A 19,740-nucleotide genomic window follows, 5' to 3' on the forward strand; every position below is an offset into this window, starting at 1 on the left:
TCAAACTGGAAGGAGGTATCAAGTGAGGTGCCCCAGTTTGGGGCCCCGGGCTCATTGTTTTTCAATGTTTTTAATGACTTGGATGAAGAGGTGGAAGGAATGCTCATCAGATCTGCAGATGACACAAAACTGGATGGGATGGCTAATCGTTTAGATGACTGGTACAAAATTAAAAATGACTTTGATAGGTTAGAGAAGATGGCTGAAGATAAAAAGAAAATGTAATTGAGACAAATGCAAAATTATTCACTGAGGAAAACAGAGATCGAAAGCACAGTTAGAAGATGCAGGATACCTGACTTGGTAATAGTATGTGTGAAAAAAATTCTTGGAATTGTTGATCTCAGACTGAATATTAGTCAGCAGTGAAGCATGGCTGCCAAACAGGAAATGAAATTTTAGATTGCACTAATAGAAGTGTGGTTTCCAAATCACAAAAAGTAATTGCCCCACTTCATTCTTCATTGGTCCGATCCCACCTAAAATATTACTAAAGATGCGAAGAAAGTGGAATAGATGCAGAAAAAAAGCAGTGAGGATGATCAGGAGACTGTAAACCTCACAAGGAGAGATTCTTGGAATGGGTATATTTAGCTGGGAGAAGTATACCCAAGGGTATGATAGCACTTGTCAAATACATGAAAGGGTGTCACATAAAAGAAGACTGATCTACTGTATTTTCTATTGTTCCAGACTGCAGGGCATGAAATAAATCTTAAGTTACAGAAAGGCCACTTCCAATGGAAAGTTAAGGAAAAGTTCCTAACATCAAGGCTCATCATCCTGCTCAATAATTAATAACCGTTTTAATTAATTAATAATTAATAAATATTAATTATTGAGCAGGATGATGAGCCTTGAAGGCAGTGTGGCTGCCTCTGAAGGCCATCTGCTGGGAGACTAGTGGGCTTCCTTGTTCAATTGGTTGACCACTGTGAGAACAGACTGCTGGACTAGATGGGCCAGGGCTCCGATCCAGCAGGCACTGCTTCTGTTCGTATGTTTCCCTCACTGAATAAGGCCAGACAGATGCTTTCATATGGATTCCTGCACTGAGCAGGAGGTTGGACTTAATGGTCTGCCACAATGGCATCTGCCTCCTCTTGGATTCTATGTCCAAGAGCGGATTTTAGTCTAGGTCCCCTCAATTTTAGTGCAACATTCCACTCTCACAGTATTGCTTTACTACTGAGCATGAGGGATACATACTGAGAGTGAATTCTATCAGCCTGTGAGAGTGGAAGATAGGAAATGCAACATGTTACATGGAATGTTCCTCTCAGCCAGCCACTGTATTAGAAACATCTTCTAAAATACTGAGTTCTATTCCCTCGTTTTTGGTTTCCCCTCAAAAGAAGCGTCAGCTTTCCATGCTTATTAAGCAAACAACCTTTTGTAGCTGCCATTTTAGTCCTTATTTTGCTGAGCTTGTTCCACATTTCTCTGAGACATTGTCGTTATTTTTGATTATAAGATGCCTTTTGAAAGTTTTTCCTTAAAAGACGAGGTTTCAAATAAATAGCTTTTTGTGTAGTCACACGTGGGGAAACAGCTTTTGTCAAAAGATACACCTAAATATTTGCTAACAGTTTGTACACGAACCATAGTTATTTTCATTTTACATTAGATTAACATTTTTCTGTCTATGAACCAGTTAGTCTCTTGTCTTCTTGCAGACATTTTAAGAGGACAGCCATGTTAGTCAATGGTATCAAAAAAATCTGGAGTCTGGTAGCATTTTTCTGAATAACAATTTTTTTTCAAGGCATAAGCTTTCATGGGCTGCAAATCACCCAAAACTGTGAGCTGTAGCTTACAAATGTTTATGCCTTTTAATAACATTGGTTAGTTGGAAAAGGTGCTACCAGACTCTTTTTGATCCATTGTTTTCTGTGTCGTACTTTGTTAATTGATTATGTGCCATCAAGATGGTGTTGACTCTTAGTGACCACATATACTTTCTCCATGATGATTGGTCCCTCACCTGATCTTTCAGGTCTTCCAATGGTGCACCGATCACCACTGTACCTGAGTCTATCTACCTTGCTGCTGGTCATCCTCTTCTTCTCTTTCCTTCCAACTTTCTAAGCATTACAGCCTTCTCCAGAGTGCTAGGTCTTCATGTAATGTGTCTGAAGTAGAATAATTTAAGCCTGGTCATTTGTGCCTCAAGTGAGAACTCTGAGTTGATTTGTTTGATTCTCCATTTGTTTGTTTTCTTGGCTGTCCTCAGTATTCTCAGGAGTCTTCTCCAACACCTAAGTCCAAAAGTGTCAATACTCTTCCTATCCTATTTCTTCAGTCTATTACTCCATTAAGTTTGCCCTTAACTAATTATACATCACTAGTTTTTTTAAGGGAAATGTTTACTATATATTTATCTTTTATTTTTAACATTCACCATGTCACAGTGTGTTTGAAGTGAGGATTTTTTTTTTTTTTTGCCTCTAGCAGAGTATATTTTCTCTAGCATGTTCAAAACCTAGCATTATATCCAAAGCAGATTTTCTGCTGGCAGAATAGCATCTATTAATGGAATTCTTTCTTTCCCATTTATCTTCTAATCCCCCCCCCCCATCATTTGCTGGTCAGAGGAATTCTCCTGCACTTTTGCTGTCAAATTTAACCTCTCATTTCCTTCCACCCCCAAATTTCAATGAAAATCTTAGGGGGAGCATGATGTCATTCTTTATTTAGTGCACTTATTTAGTTACAAGGTGGCCCAGAAGTTTGTGTGTCTGTCTTGTCTTTCTTTGTCTAATCATCTTTCCAGCTGTCTGAGGCCTTCCTGGTTTCCCATACTGCAACTGAATTAAACCCTGAGGAATGTGGTAAGAGGGAACTCCTCCTATTGACCATATGCTGATTGGAGAGTCAGAGAGGTTTCAGAACGATGGAAAGATGTGTCTCAGAAGCCAGAGCCACCAATATTAGCATTCTCTGGCAACTCCAGCAATAAAACCACTAAGAAATTTTTTTTTTGAAAGAAATAAGCACTCTTAAGAATCTATAGATTGGAGAAACTGTAAGGGGGATTTCTCACAGCATTAGTTAGGAGATTTCTAGAGCAGATTTGGGAGGAAAAAGAAAGGTGAGATAGGAAGTCTTGTTGAGCAAGCAAAAGTCCACTCATGTAATACTGGATATAATCCCTAATGTAATACATAATTGCCAGTTGTTAACCAAACTATAGATGAAATGGGTTTGCATTCCTAATTAGAGTCACAACAATATACTGGGGATGAATCCTTGCTCTGCTGTTGCAATTTCCAATTAGAAATTATATGCTACCTTTGATTTAAAAGTATGGTTCCTCCTTGAATTTCATGCTAGTAGTCATCAGCTAGTAAAGCTGATATGCCATAGAATGAAGGGCAAAGTACAAGAATACAACAGCGTTTGTGTTACTTGTTGCATGATCTAAATCAGGCCTGCACAATTTGTAGAGGAGAAAGGGCCAAATTGATAAATTAAAAATAATTGTGTGCCACAAAGGAATAGCTGGCACGCTGATCGGCTGTTCAGCAGTGAGCAGAGCAGCAGCAGTGATGGAGCTGGCGGTGTCGGTGAGGCCTGGAGGCGTTGGAGGCACTTGGCAGTGTGTCTTTTGGGGCAGCAGTGGATCCTTCCTGATGGCAGTGATGTATGTTTAGTGGCGGTGAATTTGTTGAGTTTTTAAAAAGATGCTGGCAGGCTGCACAAAGCTACTTGGCAAGCCATATGTGGCCCATAGACCATATGTTGTGCAGACCTGATCTAAACCAGAAAAGTCCCTTCTTATCTTCAAAGAAAAAAAACAGATTAAAAGTTATGTTGGAGAGGGGTGACAGTCCCTGTCACCACTGAAAATAGTTGTGGAATCTTTGCTACTGCCCATCCGTATGATTACTCTGCCATTTTGTATCCGTGCTAAAAAGAAATAAACTTAAATTGTACTGAAGAGGTTGCGTAACTTTTTTTCAAACTCTTTCGGGATGAATTATTGCTTTATCAGTCAAAGGTATAACAGCTTTTCCAAACATAAAAATAGCTTCTAAATTAATCATGGTAGAAATATTCATCATTCAAGGATATAATAAACTACTGGGCTCTAGATGTAAACCTATGGTATTTCACACATTGCTATAAGAGACCCAAATCAGCATTGATTTAAATGAGGTTCATAGTTTCCTGGATACAGGAATAAGATGTGTTTTAAACACAATGGCTGCACGCATGGGGATATCCTGAAAATGTCTTTGTGGGCTTGTATAGACACTTCTTCATACCTTCTGGTTGGAATTTAGGAGATTCAAGCAGGGCAGAATCTGGAGCTTTCAAGGCCACTTCTGTCCTTTCTGGTCATTCCAAGAGAAGGGAAGGAGTTCTCTTTCTGCAGGAGAAGTGGTAGTACTGTAGCTAGCTAAGGCTGAGTAAAAGCACAGCTACTTGATGTTTCCCAACTCTCTCACTTTCATAGGTGATCTTGGGACCAAAGAAATAGCAGTGAACTAGGCTGCTTCTACAATATGTGTTGTTTTGTATGGAACACTACATATGATAAATACAAACTATTTGTCTTTATTGGCAGAGACAGCAACCATTTAATCCAAACATTGGTTGAATTTATATCAGCTGCTCCAGCTGGACACAAATGGGCCTTTTTGACATTACATCTAAGAGGGTGTAATGAATATATGACCCAGATGTTATTATTTTTACTCAGTTTTCTTGTTCATCATCAATTTTTGGCTGCTTTCTTGGTTGAGGTAGAGACTGTGAGCCTGACTTGTCCTGTTGTATTTCTTGTTCTTCCCCATTGCTTCCATGTTGATGTATCGTATCTGAAGACCTTAGGATATTTTACGGACTTGGTGTTTAGGTTTAGAATATCTCTTGCAGAGAATGTGTTTATTAAATAAAATATGATACAAGTTAAGATGTGAAGCTAGGCTATTTGTAAAATAAATAGAATCAATAAAACATCCTAAGAGCTCAGTAGGGGAGCTGCTGCTCCATCGCCATCTTAGCTCTGCCCCCTCATGACCCAGATACTTTTGTGCTATCTCCATGCCATTGACTGCACTGGTCACCAAGGTTGTGTATGATCCTAAGAGGTGCCCACTTTTTTTTCTTTGTCTTCCATTCATCAAATCTTGATTAGCAAGCTATTCTGCATCTTTAAAGGCTTCTCTCATTTGTCAGCATTGCTCTTCATAAATCCAAGTTATGGTGACAGAGATGATTACATTTTGCACTGATTTCTGCATTCTGAATTTAGGCCATCAATGATAAAGAAGAGGTGCTGCCAAAGTTTAGCGTTTCAGTGAAGGGTGAGTGAGTGGATCAGGAATAATTCTTATCTTAGTTGGATAAGAACCAAAGGCAGTGATGGAGAAATAAATTATCCCAATTTAAGATATAATCCCCAAGAATCAAATCAGTGTATGCAAGCGTTTAAAATTAATAGCAAGCTTCAGACAGAATGTATTTCTTTCCTGGGATTAGTACAGATGTTGGTCTGGGAATCTTCATTAGGTGAAGAGGTACAATTTGTTGACCTCCCTTCCCTTAAATCTGGGTGCATACAGAACACACTCAGCTCATGTCACACAGTCAGCTATGGTTTTGAAACTATAGTTTGACATAGTAGCCTGTTTCACACATACAATTAATCCTAAAGCAAAACAAAGCCATATTATGGTTTAGCATTATGCGTGAACTGGACAGTACTTCCCCTTCTTGTAGACCAAATATAAAATCAGTATTATGCACGATTTGTATTTTTTTTAAGTATTATATGTAGCTATCCAGGTATAAACAGCAAAGGAATTTTTTTTCTATTTTCATTCATATTATGATGCTCTTCGTAGTTTTACTATAAGGGATGAAGTGCATCAGATAGTTTGATCATCCCTCGCAGTTTGGACCCCCCCAAAACAAACCAACAAGCCAACAAGCCCTGTTAAATAGTGTCTATAAAATACAGGAAATATTTACATCAGCACAGCAAAGACAAAGACCAAACACAAAATCCAGGAATGAATATTTTTTTGATTGAAAAGTCTTGATGAGCTAGATTAGTGATGTATTCCCATCAGTATAGTTGAAAGAACAAATTAAGCTAATACAGATTTTATAATGGAAATGGAGTGCTGAGAATGAAATCCTGTTTTGCTAAAGGCTGTTCTGATGAGCCTTATTTTCTGGAGTAAATATAACTAATATTGGTGTTAACACAGAGGTCAGTTCATCATACAATTAAAGCTCATTTGTCCATATACCCAACATTTAGGTTTTTTTCCACAAATGATTTTAGACTATGAAAATACTCTTTAGAAAAACTGAGCTGACATTGAAAAGATTGAACTCACTTTGTTGGTTATATAATTTTATATTGATGCCAACCCCAAAGCCTTAATAGCTTTAACTTCTTTGCTTCTAATCATTTCAGTTTCTAATGGCAGTATGTCCTATTTAAAATAAGATAAAATAAAGTAAAAGGTACTTTATCATACTTTACAGACTTTTTGTCAAGAAATGAGGCTAGAAAATCCTTATATAAGTAAATATAGTTTAATAATAAACAACTAATTAAAATTTGAACATCAACAGATCATTTCAGCATCCAAACAATATTTTTGGACTGGAGTTGCTCTTAATGATTGCAGTTCACATACAGTACAACTCTGTTCAAACTGATTCAGAAGCAATAACTTCAACAGAACTTCCCCAGATGGAATAATGATCTCCTGGGGAGATGTTTCTGGTGAACAGATGATGATCCATGGAACAGGAAGTGTTGAGAGCTACTGCCTTTCTGAATAAGGTTGACACCTTGAAGTGCCCTTTAGCACAACTTGACATTGAACAGGTGTTTATTTGGGAAGGGCCCTCCATAAAGGATTCTTCTTCTTATATTTATGACGCACGCATGGCAGTTTCCATACAGCATCTGAGAACAAGTCCTTGAAGAGCTTAAAATCTAAAGTTTGAGATGAAAAGCACAAAAGAAAAGAGGGAGTGACACACACAAAGGGGAAAGTTTTATTTATATATTATAATTAAATATAATTATAATATATAAATACTTTTTAAAATTTATAATTAAAAAATTTAAAGAGAACAAACTAACCAAAACTAATACCGAATTAAAGAAAACAAAGAAAGAAAAAGAGAAAAAGAGTGCAGAAAGAAAAGAAAAAAAAAAAGAAATAGAAAGTAGCTTCCAATTTCCTTTGCAGCAAATATAATTACAAAATTATCTCTTATTCGATGATTACCAAAAAAAAAAAAAAAAAGGCTCACTTTTTTCTATTATCCATTTTTTCCTAACCATCAAAACACAAATCATAAATCCATTTTTTTCTGTTTCATGCAAAACGTCTATAAGGGGTTTCTAGTCAGCCATAAATGTAGATATTGTTTTTTCTCTAATCAAAGATGTCTATTTAGCCATTTCTGCAAGTTCCATCATCTTCACCAGCCGCTCCTCCATTGTGAATAATGTCAAACTTTTCCACTTTTGAGCATATAGTAATCTCACTGCAGTTGTCATATATAAGAACAAAGTTCCATGTTTTTTTTCTAGCTGTCTGTCCATTAATCCCAAAAGAAAAGTAACCAGGTTCACGTGTACATTAGTCTTTAAAATCTTCTGAATTAGGATATTTATTTGTATCCAAATGTTTTTGGCTTTTTTACATGTTCACCATACATGCTAAAATGTCCCTTCATGTTGTTCTCATTTCCAGCAAAGATTTAAAATACCTTTATACATTTTAGTCAATTTTGCTGGTGACAGATCTCAACCATACATCATTTTATAAAAATTCTCTTTAAAGTTAGAACATAATGTAGATTTTAATCCTTTCAGCTACATATTTTCCAATGATTCATTTGTATACTGTAACCAAATTTTTAGCCCATTTTATCATACATTCTTTCACTTATTCTTCTTTTGTCTCATATTTCAACAAAAGTTTATACATTTTATGTATAAACTTTTATACATTTTAGCAATAACATGTACATCATTTGTACATAATTTTATTTCAAACTGAGTCTTGCATTGTTCAAAACCATAAAATCTTTTATCCACTTTAAACCTTTCTAATAATTGAACATAAGAAAACCATTGACAAGTATATCCTTCTGTTATCAAATCATTTCTTGATTTCATTTTACAATCCCCTTGAGAAAATTCTAGTATATCACAATAAGTTAACCATTTATGTTTACTTATAATTTCTTGTCTATAAAATGCTTCTTGTGTTGAAAGCCACAAAAGTGTTTTCGGGCACATCTTAGATTTATATTTATTCCATACTCTAAGGATGGCCTGCCTGACATAGTGATTTTCGAAATCTACATTAATCTTAGCTTTGTCATACCATAGAGATCCATGCCACTTAAATCTCAGATCATGTCCTTTTAACTGCAATAACCTTCTATTTCTTAAAAACACCCATTCTTTCATCCAAGCTAAACAACAAGCAGCAAAATATAATTTCAAATCTGGTAGACCCAATCCTCTTCTTTCCTTTGCATTTTGTAATACCTTATATTTAATTTGGGTTTTTTTCTCCTGCCATACAAATTTAGATGTATTCTTCTGCCGTTGTTTAAATGGTACATCAATTGTCAAAACAGGTATTGTCTGAAACAAAAATAATGTTCTAGGTGAAACATTAATCTTAATCACAGAAATTCTCCCCAACAGTGACAATTGTACTTTGTTCCATCTTGACATACTATCTTTTTAAACTTCATTCCATGCCCTAACATAATTATTTTGAAATAACATACATTTATACCCAATTCTGTTTGATCTTGGATCTTCATGTTTTTTAACATCTTTGTCTTCTGTCTATTAATCTTGAAACCTGCTAATGCCCCAAATTCTTTTAATTTGCTCATTAAAAATTCAATTCCCTTTAAATGGTCTGCCAAAACCAAAACCATGTCACCCACAAAAGCTCTCAACTTATATGACTCTTTTTTAATCTTTATGCCCACAATCCTCTCATCTTCTCTTATATCTCTATTCAATATTTCAAGAATTAAAATAAACAGAAGATGTGACAGTGGGCAACCTTGTCTTGTTCCTTTTTTTTATCTCACATGGTTTGATTACATCTCCATTAACATTTACTTGTGCCATCTGTGAAGTATAAATTGATTTCACCCATTTTATAAATGTTTCTCCAAAATTCCAAATATTCCAAAATATCCAACACGTTCTAGCATTATCCTTTAGCTGTCTTTTAGGTAAAAACCGACATTGATCCTCATGAATAAATTCTTGTAACATTATTTTCAATCTTTCAGCTAAAATACTTGTAAACAACTTATAATCATTATTCAATAATGATATTGGTCTGTAGTTTCTTGCTAAAGTCAAATCTTGCCCTTCTTTAGGTATTAATGTTATATTAGCATCTTTCTGGCATCTTTCCTCCTTGCAAATTAAAGTTCATTATGCTTTGCAGAGGTTGTAAGAGTTCATCCTCAAAACACTTATAATATAAACTCGATAACCCATCTGGTCCAGGCACTTTTCCTAATTTTAACAACTTCTGAAACTTCTCTTATTGATATAGGTCCATTCATAATTTGTCTTTGTTCTGTAATCCTTGGTAGGTTTTGTTTTCTGAGATATTCCTCTATTTTCTCCACTGAAATATCACATCCTCTAAACAAATTAGAATAATATTGAAAAATGTTTTTTGTATAGCCACATTATCTGTTAAAACAGTATCTCCCTCTTGTAATTTCAACATCATTTTCTTTTCTCTTTCTCTTCTAAATTTATAAGCCAACCATTTCCCTGGTTTATTTGCAAATTCAAAATTTCTTTGCTTCACATAATTCAATTTTATTTCCATTTCTCTCATCATTAACATGGATGGTGGTTGCTGTAAGATCTTAATTTGTTGGAAAGTACTTATATACCCTGGGGAGACAAAGGGGAAAGTTTCTGATGGTTTTGGTTATGCGTGCTTTGCCTTGGATGGCTGTTGAAACCATGGCAGATAGTTTTTCTTAAGACACCACAGGTTTCTAAAAACCTCAAGGTTCAACGAAGGGTGAATTTCATAATGTCCTCTCAGTTAACAGTATAAGCCATGGCAGTTTTTCCTCACTAGTATCCTCCAGAGCTGCTTGACTTCAGGTCTCATTGGCTTCCAAATATGTTTGGGGTCCTGTTTTTAAAAGAGCAGATGGGTTTCCTGTGCACTATATTTCATGACACTTTTTCTGTTTTGTATTTTTTTAGTTTAATTGTAAGCCAAATTAGATAGATAGATAGATAGATAGATAGATAGATAGATAGATAGATAGATAGATATAGCCAGTGATAGAAATATCTGAATCAAGATGTGCAGTTGTAATGCCTGTTTTTAATGGGAATGTAAGGAAGCATTACGGAAGCTAGGAAGGAGCAGAAAAGAGTAACCAAAATGATCAAGAGGACTATAGAGAAATTTGGCACTTCTTAGCTGAAAATTGAAAACAAAGCAAATAAAAAGGGCATGTAAATTTATGCATAGTGTTGGATAGGGAACTTTGTTTCATCAACCTAGCGCACAGGATCTCTCAGTAAAGGTGAATGGTAGGCAACTTGCTGAGATAAAAGGAAGTGTTGCTTCTCGGTGTGCATAATTAAACTGGGACATTAATTATGGTAAGATGTAACAAGGACTACAGTTTGGATCACTGAAAAAAGAGAAATGTGAAAAATAAGACTCTTAGCGATAATTAGTTTTGATGGCTGTGTATGACCCTCGTTGTCAGAGATGGAATGCCTCTCACTGCCAGGAAGGATCCTACTTGTCAAATCTCCTTGTGTTACAGCGGTTCTGGCAGTACACAAACACACATAGTAAATCCAAACAAGGGCATCTGCAGTGCAGGGCCAAGGAGGCCAAGGGGGTGGCCACAGCCATAGAAGTCCCACTCCTTTGTATGTGTGTATGATGCCAGTGAACACAGAAAGGGGCGAGGCTTTGATTAGGTGGTCCTGCCTGCCACCGTGGCTCCTTTGTATCCTGGGGATGCCCCAAAATGACCATTTGAGGACTAAAGATCCCCTCTCTCTTTCTACGGAAAGGGACTAACATCCCATGTGCTCTTGCACTAGTAAATTATTGTCAAGGCATCATTATTTTATTTATATATTTTATTTATTCCATTTATTAGCTGCCCACCTCCCTTTATCCAAGTGACTCTAGGTGGTGTACATCATTACATTGCCCTTCCCCATTGGCCAGTTAAGCAGCAGTGAGCATGAAAAGGAATGAAGGAGGAGAAAAAAGGGAACTGGAAACAGTTCAATACAAACGAAAGCTTACAGCTCCCCACACTGTGGCTGACTATCCCCTTACGGAGCTCAGTAGCCTCTGTTACGGTAGAGCATTAGGGAAGCGTCTTCAGGGGTTGCCAGGACTCCAACACTGGAATTCAAAATGATGACTGGGCTTTTTCCATTATTCTTTGTCTCAGATTCTTCTTCTGTGACTGTTTTTTAACCTTAGCAACTTTAAGATGTGTGGACTTCAACTCCCAGAATTCCCCAGCCAGGGGAAGCAGGATTGGATTGTTTTCTTTGTTCTGACCCAGCATAGTTTTTGTCATGGTATCTAATGCTGAAGTAAAGAAAGAGGTACTACAAAGGGACAGTCTACAAAATATATGGATAGATATGGATAAACACAGTATTTCTGTATTCTTTATATCTTTAATCTTGCAGTTAGTCATGAGTTACTCTTGAGCTAAAGCATTGAGCTAAAGCTTTGCATTTCATTAGACCAGTGTTTTTCAATCGCAGCAACTTTAAGAAGTATGGGCTTCAGCTCCCAGAATTCCCCATGCTGGCCAGGGAATTCTGGGAGTTGACGTCCACACATCTTAAAGTTGCTAAGGTTGAAAAACACTGTATTAGACAAACAGAGAATATTTACATTCCAATACCAAACCAGCCCCAAGTTTCCATGTGAGTAGCTGGGAGACGGGTTGGAAAAGTTTTGAGAGCATGGATGGGGTATTCATTGCTCACAATACAGTGCTAAGTTGGGAACAAGCTTTATTGCATATTTTACACCTGGCTTTTTGACATTATTATGTCCAGTATTCATGCTAGAGGAAAGTGCTTCATAAACAGGTACTAAATACTAAGGGAAGTAAGAAGGACAGTGCTTGGTAGTAGAGAAGTTACAATTTTCTTATTTGCAAAATATTATTTGAAAAGCTTTCTCTTATGTCCAGCTAGGGAGCCCAGATAATTTCATGTTAACCATATTTTTAAGCAAATTAACATTCTCAGTCAGGAGTTTCAAATACATGCAGTGTTCTTTGGCACCCTGGGATTCTGGGAAATCTTGATGAGGTTTCATGAGTTGAAAAAATGTTCATTCAAATGAAGCCAATTTTTTATACTAGAGCTTTGCCACTTGATCAGGGTTTCTGGGAATTTTTTTTTTAATACTAACAATTTCCGTATCCTAAAAAGGTTTAAAAATCCCTATCCTAGATTATTACATGAAGTGGAACAAAGCTATCCTTTGGATTATTATTTTAAGAAACAGCCCTCGGTAACAACAACAATAACAATAATGCCTGAAATGTGTATAAAACATCCATATTAAGAAAAATAGGTGCAAAAGTATAATCTTCCTGCTTTTTTAAAAAAAGTTACAAACATGTAAATGTGACACTATATTATTTGGATCATATATTTTTATCTTCTTCAACAATCTCTTCTGCGCATGTGTGTTTATCCATACACTAGGAAAGGATTAAAGAGGTTTTATAGACTGTGACCCCCTCTAAATACTTCATAATTAAGAGCTGCTTAATAACATCTCGTGAAAATAAAAAAACCTCAAGATAAATGTGAAGATCTATTTTCTTTTTAAAAGATTCAAAGCTATAGCAAACGCCTTATAGGAGTTTTAGCACAATCACCAACTTAACAAACTTGACATTTTAATATTCTGCTACTTATAAATAATTTCTTTACCAATAAAAATAGTATTTATTTTTTCTCTTTTTAGGCAACAGAGAGGAGGGAGAAAAGGCGCAGCCTAACATGTCTGATAATTTGTGGTCAGGATAGAGTTATATAATATAAATGTACATATTTAAATCAATATTTATTTCCGTCCCTCCCTCCCTCCGCGTGCGTGCTCAAGAAGAAGAAGTAGAAGAGGAACCTGCCATGGATGCAAAAACTGGGTCTGAATTTCCCAGTGGGAATAATGAGCAAGTGAAAGAATGAATGCTGAGAGAGAAGAATGCCGTTGTATTAAGCTCCATCACAATGGGAGGTAAACCTCAACCATTTATAAAAGGTAAATGCTGGCAGAACTCAAGGATCTTAGCGCTCCACACTGCAGGTGTGATTTATGAGTCAAGGGACCAGCTATAAATCAAATCTTTTTGTTTTAAATGGTCCTGTTTTGATGCAGTAGATCAATTTACATGCAGGGGGAAAGATGAAAAATGCAGTGTGCTGAATCCAGAAAGTAATAGGGAATCTTATTTAGAATCTGTGGGAAATTTTCACAGTGTATATTTGAGAAGCACATTATAATGAAGGACCATTTTAGCTCAATCCCATGAATATCGGTGGGAAAATAAATGGCACCAAATTACAGGGAGTTTACCCCAATGTAAAAGTGAACAAGATTGTTGCTGTCGATAACCATGTCCCTACTTTCAAATTCTATGAACTTCAGACACAGTCTGGCTTCACATATTCATATTCTAATGTGATTAGAATGATACGGTTAGATCTATTGTGGTATCTCTACCATGGTCTTGTGCCAGAACACTCAAAATGTGTAAGATTTAGGCACTGTCAGTTGAGTTCGCATGAGGTTTGGGCCTTTATTATTATAGTTTTCCAGGTACAGAAAAAGTTGCTGATCCATGAACAATGTGGTTGACAGTTATTCTATCATTCAGAGGACAGCTTGCAAGTGAAAAGTGGTGGGTGATAGAGAAGCACCTATACAATAAATTAATATTAAATCATTACCAAGCTCTGAGTGTGTTCATTTTAAACTGATTGTAGTTAGAGGACTTCATTAAGGCCTCAAACCGGGATGGGCTTCTAAATTCAGATTAGAATGCAAATGGAAAATCTCAGAATGAGGTTCAATGGATTGATTCCTAGGTAGGGTTGCATACATTACTACTAGTAATTTTAAGGTGGGCTATGCATTGTGACACTGCATGCAGAGCTTGTATCACAATGCTGTGGTACTGCTTTTGTCATTTTGATGAAAACCTGAAATCCTGCAGATGCTTCTGGCTACTGCTAAATATACCCTTCAGCAATCTGGCACGCAAAGAAACTCCTGCACAAAAAATCAAAAAGCACCACAAACTATTTAGAAACATTACTTAGCAGTATACTGTCTTGTAAAGGTTTCACATGTAGGAGAGGTGAGAGGGGTCAGAGCTGGTAGACAATGCTTTTCAGGGGCAGCCCCCACTTTTTAGAATAACCTCCCTTTAGAAATTAGGTTGGCCCCCTTATTGTTGGCCTTCCAGGGATTATTAACCGGCGTTGTTCCAAAGGAATTTGGGGCAGTGAAATTATCACCGTTTTTCCTATTGTCCTATGATATTCTGTACTTTTACTATATTTTTCTGTTTTATGTTGCTAACTAGGGTTTCTCAAGCTGTGTTTCATGGGACTCTAGGGTTCCATGTGAATTTGATGGGGTTCCATGAGAGACTAAGGAGGACCCTCCAAAACAACACCACCAAAAAAAGTTATGCAAATCCAGCCAATTTTCTATCACTAGAGTTTTGCCTCTTGATCAAGTTCTGGGAATCTTTTTTTTTTAATTAACAGGTTCCGCAGCCTCAATTTGCTAAAACCTGCTGTGAACCACTGGGAGTCATTTTTTTGAGTCTGGAATTATATAAACACAACAAATTAAATAAAATATACAAAAATTAAGAGGCCAGAGAGAATCCAAAAGTACCAGGCAACCCTTCCCAGTATGGGGATTTTACTCCTGAAGCCACTCATTCCCAAATAACACCTCCCCCCCAACCCCCACCCCAATCTCTTTCTTCTGAATGCGTGTAAGTCAGGCAATGCCCAAGGAGTTGAAATCCTGGCATTCAGATCTTGCTTGCGGCACACAGGTGAGAGAATCAAGAGACTTAAGGCGACAGTTGGGGGAAAAAGAAAAAATGGGGAAGAGAGGAAAGACATGGACTGTGGACAGGGCATGGAGAGAGATGCTAGAGGGAATATTTGTCTCCTATTCCATCTAATTAAAGAAGGAAATTCAGCAACAGCATATTTCCAAAGAGACCACAGCTGAGCAGGCCAGCTTAGACCTGCCCCCTTTCCCTGCCTGCTCTATAAGCAGCGTGACTAGTGGAGAGCATCTTCTATCCAAGGAAGCTCAGTGCTCAAGCAAGGACCCTAAAAACCCAAACTCTTAAATTGTACGGTGAGGCTTTTGTAGGAAATGGAGGCACACCACCACCCATAGCCACTCTATAAATGGAAAAAGAGACAAGTGAATGAGGTGGGGCTAGTACAGTCTTTCCAGTTCTCCCGAATACAAGGAAATGGATACTAGTTACTGTAGACAACTAGAACATGCTCAGGAGTGTCTGCACTGCAGCTTACTCATCAATGCCTTTACTTTTAGGTCTCTTCTTTTCTCATGCTGTTAATATATCTTGCCTTCTCTCAGTACATCCTGTCAATCCATCCAAGATTGTTTTATATATAGTCTTAGGGGAGAGATGCTGATGGTGTCCCACTTCTTTTTTCTTCTCCCCAGAGGAAAGATCAACAGTGTACCTGGTCTCCTTTTGGTCTACAAAGCAGAACTCAAAGATGCCTCTACCTTGATGTGCCCAGCAAACTTTCTAATAAGATCACATTCTCAGCTAGGCTTTAAGGGGCACACAAAAACAATGGGAGAAGCCTGGATACTTCCCTTGCCGCCTTGTTGAGTTTGATAAAGGAAGCAGAGTTCTCCACAGAGGTAGCCTTCCTGTGCAACTGCTTCAATTAAAAGTATGCTGGTAGAAATCAAAAGCTGCAAGCTATGGATTTTCTAAAAACACACTCGGTGACTTTTAAGTTTGCTTTCTGACTTAAATCATATCTACTAACAAGGTTTTGCTTTGTTCTATGAAAATGCTGGAGTTGCACTATATTGGAGTAGACTGTAATCAATTTTTGACTCACATATGCTGGCACAGTGATATGGGTAATCCTAGTTTGCTTTCTGCTTAAAACAGCCGTCCCCAATTTGATGTTCTCCAAACGTACAGACTTCAGCCCCCTGAATTCCCTAGTACCATGGCATGGCGATTAATTAGAATTCTGGAATTGATGTTAACTCATTTGGAGGACATCAAGATTGGGAAAGGTTGATTTAAAAGATCAAAGTAGGCCAAAACCCAAGAAATCATGTTATGCCTTAACAGAATGTAAGAACACAACTACTGTTAGAGACTGAAACCTTCATATCCTGAGTTAACAGTAAACATCCTGTTTGCATGTGGCCAACAAAATTCATCTGTGAAGTCCACAATCCGGATGTGATGGCAAACATTTGCCTGTGCCTTTAGTGATAGAATATAGTAATCAGGGTTACAAGCAACTGCTAATGTTGGTTTCCATGAATTTATGTAATATCTTTTAAGTCAATTTAAATTAGAGGTCGCCAGTTTTTCTTGTGAGAGAAAATACCACAGTATGGTATGAGAAACTGAGAAGTACTTCTTCCACACTATGCATAATTTTAAACCCTCTTGCTCCCATTCTTATCTTTTTCTTAAAAAAAAAATTAAACTAGGTAACTTCTGAACTCACTTCGACCTAAAAAATGCGCATGACTGAAAGTGAGATTAAGTATATGAGCAAGAAATTCAGAGATGAAAATTAACTAAAAGAAAGGCCATAGAAATATGGCCCAAAACAAACAATGCCTGTCTTATCTATGTTACACATAGCAAAGCAATGAGATTTTCCAGTGACAGTTAGTTTTGATTCTCTTTGAAGGAGAACACTGGGAGCTTCCAGCCCCTTTGTAATTTTACAATGTATGAGCAAGAGTTTACTGGAAACCAACCAACCATCTCTGAGAAAGAAGCACAACCACTAATTCTGCTTCACCAAAAGTCTCCTTTACACCAAGATTTTATACCTGCAGCCAAGTCATAGCCTCCCTGCCTGACCTTCTCTGACAATTTTCTCTGAATTTATCAACAGACTGTTTTCATGTACAGAGAATGGGTTTCTGGAACACAGAGCTATTGCCCTTATATTAAAAAAAGAAAAAGGAACAGAAGGATATAGCTCAATTGTGCTAAGGGAACTGTTTGTGTCTGTGGCCCTCCTATGCTAGAGGAAAAGCTTCTGACTGGCTTGTAGGCCTAATTCAGGAGCTAGCACACTTTTCACATATAAATGAGCCCATTGTGTATAGCTTTAAAAATTTATTGTAGGTAGCAGGGCTTTTATAAAGGACAAGATCAAACCTTGTCCAGTAATGGACTTTTACTGAAAAAAGATAATTTAATAATTAATTGTGAAACAGCTGCAGTCACACTGAGGCCCTAACTTAGTATCATGACCGAATAGCGCAATTGATATAGTGCTGCCAAAGGCATTGTTTTTAATGGAGAATAAGATCACTGATGGTATATTGTGCACTCCACCCTTATTTTGCTCCACCATGTCATCAAGTAGGGAGATGACAGCTGCAGCGACTCCTGTCCCACCCTCTATAATTCTTCCTGAGTGTCTCCCTCCCTCCCTCCCTCCTCTAAGTGATGGGATGTGGCTGTTGAGCTTATCCCATCAAGATGTCTGGAATCATCTCGAGATAATGGGTGCAGGGGCATGAGGGGCAAGAATGAACAGTTTGAAGTTCTAAATTTATTGAGAGAGAGTGTCTGCTAGCAAAGTTGCTGATGAAATAAACCTACTTGTGTAACTTTGTGGAGGTCTGATAATCTAAATCCATTTACAGTCTGAAAGGCAAGGAATAAAAGTGAATAAGGTTGTCCTGAAGGAGCTATTTCCATGTGTACAAAAACGCTTGGCTGTCTTATACTCCTTAACAAAGAAGGAAAGTCTTGGCTTTAGGTGGAGTTTCTGATACTCCTTGAAAAGAATTATATAATAGGTGACTGTGGTTGGATTATACATTACAGAAGAGTTGTGTGTTCACAATTTCAGGAGGTCCCAAGCTATTGTGAAGAGTGGTCCTGGGTACTACCTGGTCTGCAGCCCAGATATGGTACACAAAAGTTCCTCAGCCAACTCCAGCAAACTTTTTCCACAAGCTCTGTCAACTCTTCCAGATCAGCCTTCTTCTGCCCCACCCTGTTCTGCTGAGAGAGGCTTCCTTTCTAAGTACTGGAGATTATTTCTGATCAGCTGCAAATCAGAGATACATTTATCCTGGACCTCCATGGATAGAAAAAAACAAGGTTGTTAGCTGCTTTTCTTCAGACTGAGGCTGAGAGCAATTCCTCCCACCTTTTATTTCAGTTGAGGAAATATAATTGGAGGATAGCAAGAGATGAAGACTTTGGAAGAGATTCAACTCCCTCATACCACTATGGAATATAGAGTGTGGTTGGAAACATTAAAATGTTCCTTCTTGTTGTCTCCTAGTCTTGTCCAGGCAAAATGCAATGTATTGAACCAAGATGTCCCTAAGAGGTGGCAGAATATTATTTCAGGAAATATACACAACGATATAGTAGAAAGGCTTGGAAAATCCAAAATATAAGAGGAAATATGAAATATCAGAAAGGACTCACTAAGAGTAGCTGAATTTTCCCCTCATCTCAGTATGTCAGTAATATTCAGAAGTGTAAGTTTCAGGGACAACTCATTGGATTTAAGCTGAGTTACCCCTTCAGTCTGGATGACTGAACTTCATGCTTGGTAGTGAGCAGAGCTTCATGAGTAACCACTGGTCTTGATCTGAGAGGCTAGTGAGATCATAGGTTTAATGAGTCTACTACGCAGAGATTTGGGTTAATGCCTGGACAAGAGATCTCTTGGGAAGCCTATGAACATTCACTTGACTCGCCTGGAAGAAAGGCAGACTAGTAATAATAACATAATAAAAATAATAAACTAATGTGCCTTTTCCATTTCTATCTCACGTTTGCACACAGCACAACTATCTGTATATGGCAGAACTGAAACGGAAGCAATGTTTTGCAGAAGCTGCTAACTTGTGTCTAAAATCCACACAGGCAACACCTTTTTAAATAACCTGAAGTTTTACAAAACAGAAAAAGTATTTTCCAATTTTGTCCAGAATACCTTTTTTCATGGAGAGCACATCTATAATTGCAAATGTTTATGCTTAGATGCAGGTTTACAAATACCTAAGGTAATTTAAATGAAAGTGCAATACATCTCTCATAATGGGAAAAGCTGTAGCCAAGAGACTTAGGTGTCTCCACTCTTGATTTTCAAACTGAACCTAGGCTGATGAGCCTTTCAAACAGAGGAGGGGTTTTCAAACTTTTTCAGGCTGTGGATCTTGTTAATTAAAAGCAAAACAACAAAAACCTAGAACCCCTAATAAAGAGGCAAAGCTCTAGAGACAGAAAACTGGCTGCATTTGAATGAACCTTTTTTTGCCCTTCATCTCTTGAGGAACCCCATCAAGTACTTGAGGAATTCTAGGGCTCTGCAGAACGCAGTTTGAAAACCCTGAAATAGAGGACTGTCCTTTGTAAAAT

At 37.3% G+C, this 19,740-nt stretch overlaps 1 long non-coding RNA gene across 1 annotated transcript in view; it reads left to right on the forward strand.

The window, feature by feature from the left end:
- Positions 1 to 18,328, forward strand: part of LOC112541703 (uncharacterized) — a 39,235-nt gene extending 20,907 nt beyond the window's left edge. Inside the window, exons 3-4 of the long non-coding RNA XR_003085672.2 lie at positions 13,173 to 13,331; positions 15,798 to 18,328. This is a non-coding gene — a long non-coding RNA (uncharacterized LOC112541703). The remainder of the gene's footprint in view (positions 1 to 13,172; positions 13,332 to 15,797) is intronic.
- The last annotated feature ends 1,412 nt before the right edge of the window (positions 18,329 to 19,740 follow it).

This window comes from Python bivittatus, unplaced genomic scaffold (assembly GCF_059951505.1).
Source record: "Python bivittatus isolate LINGU-HERP-01145 unplaced genomic scaffold, Pbiv_v1 ctg000020_np1212, whole genome shotgun sequence".
Classification (NCBI taxonomy): Eukaryota; Metazoa; Chordata; class Lepidosauria; order Squamata; family Pythonidae; genus Python; species Python bivittatus.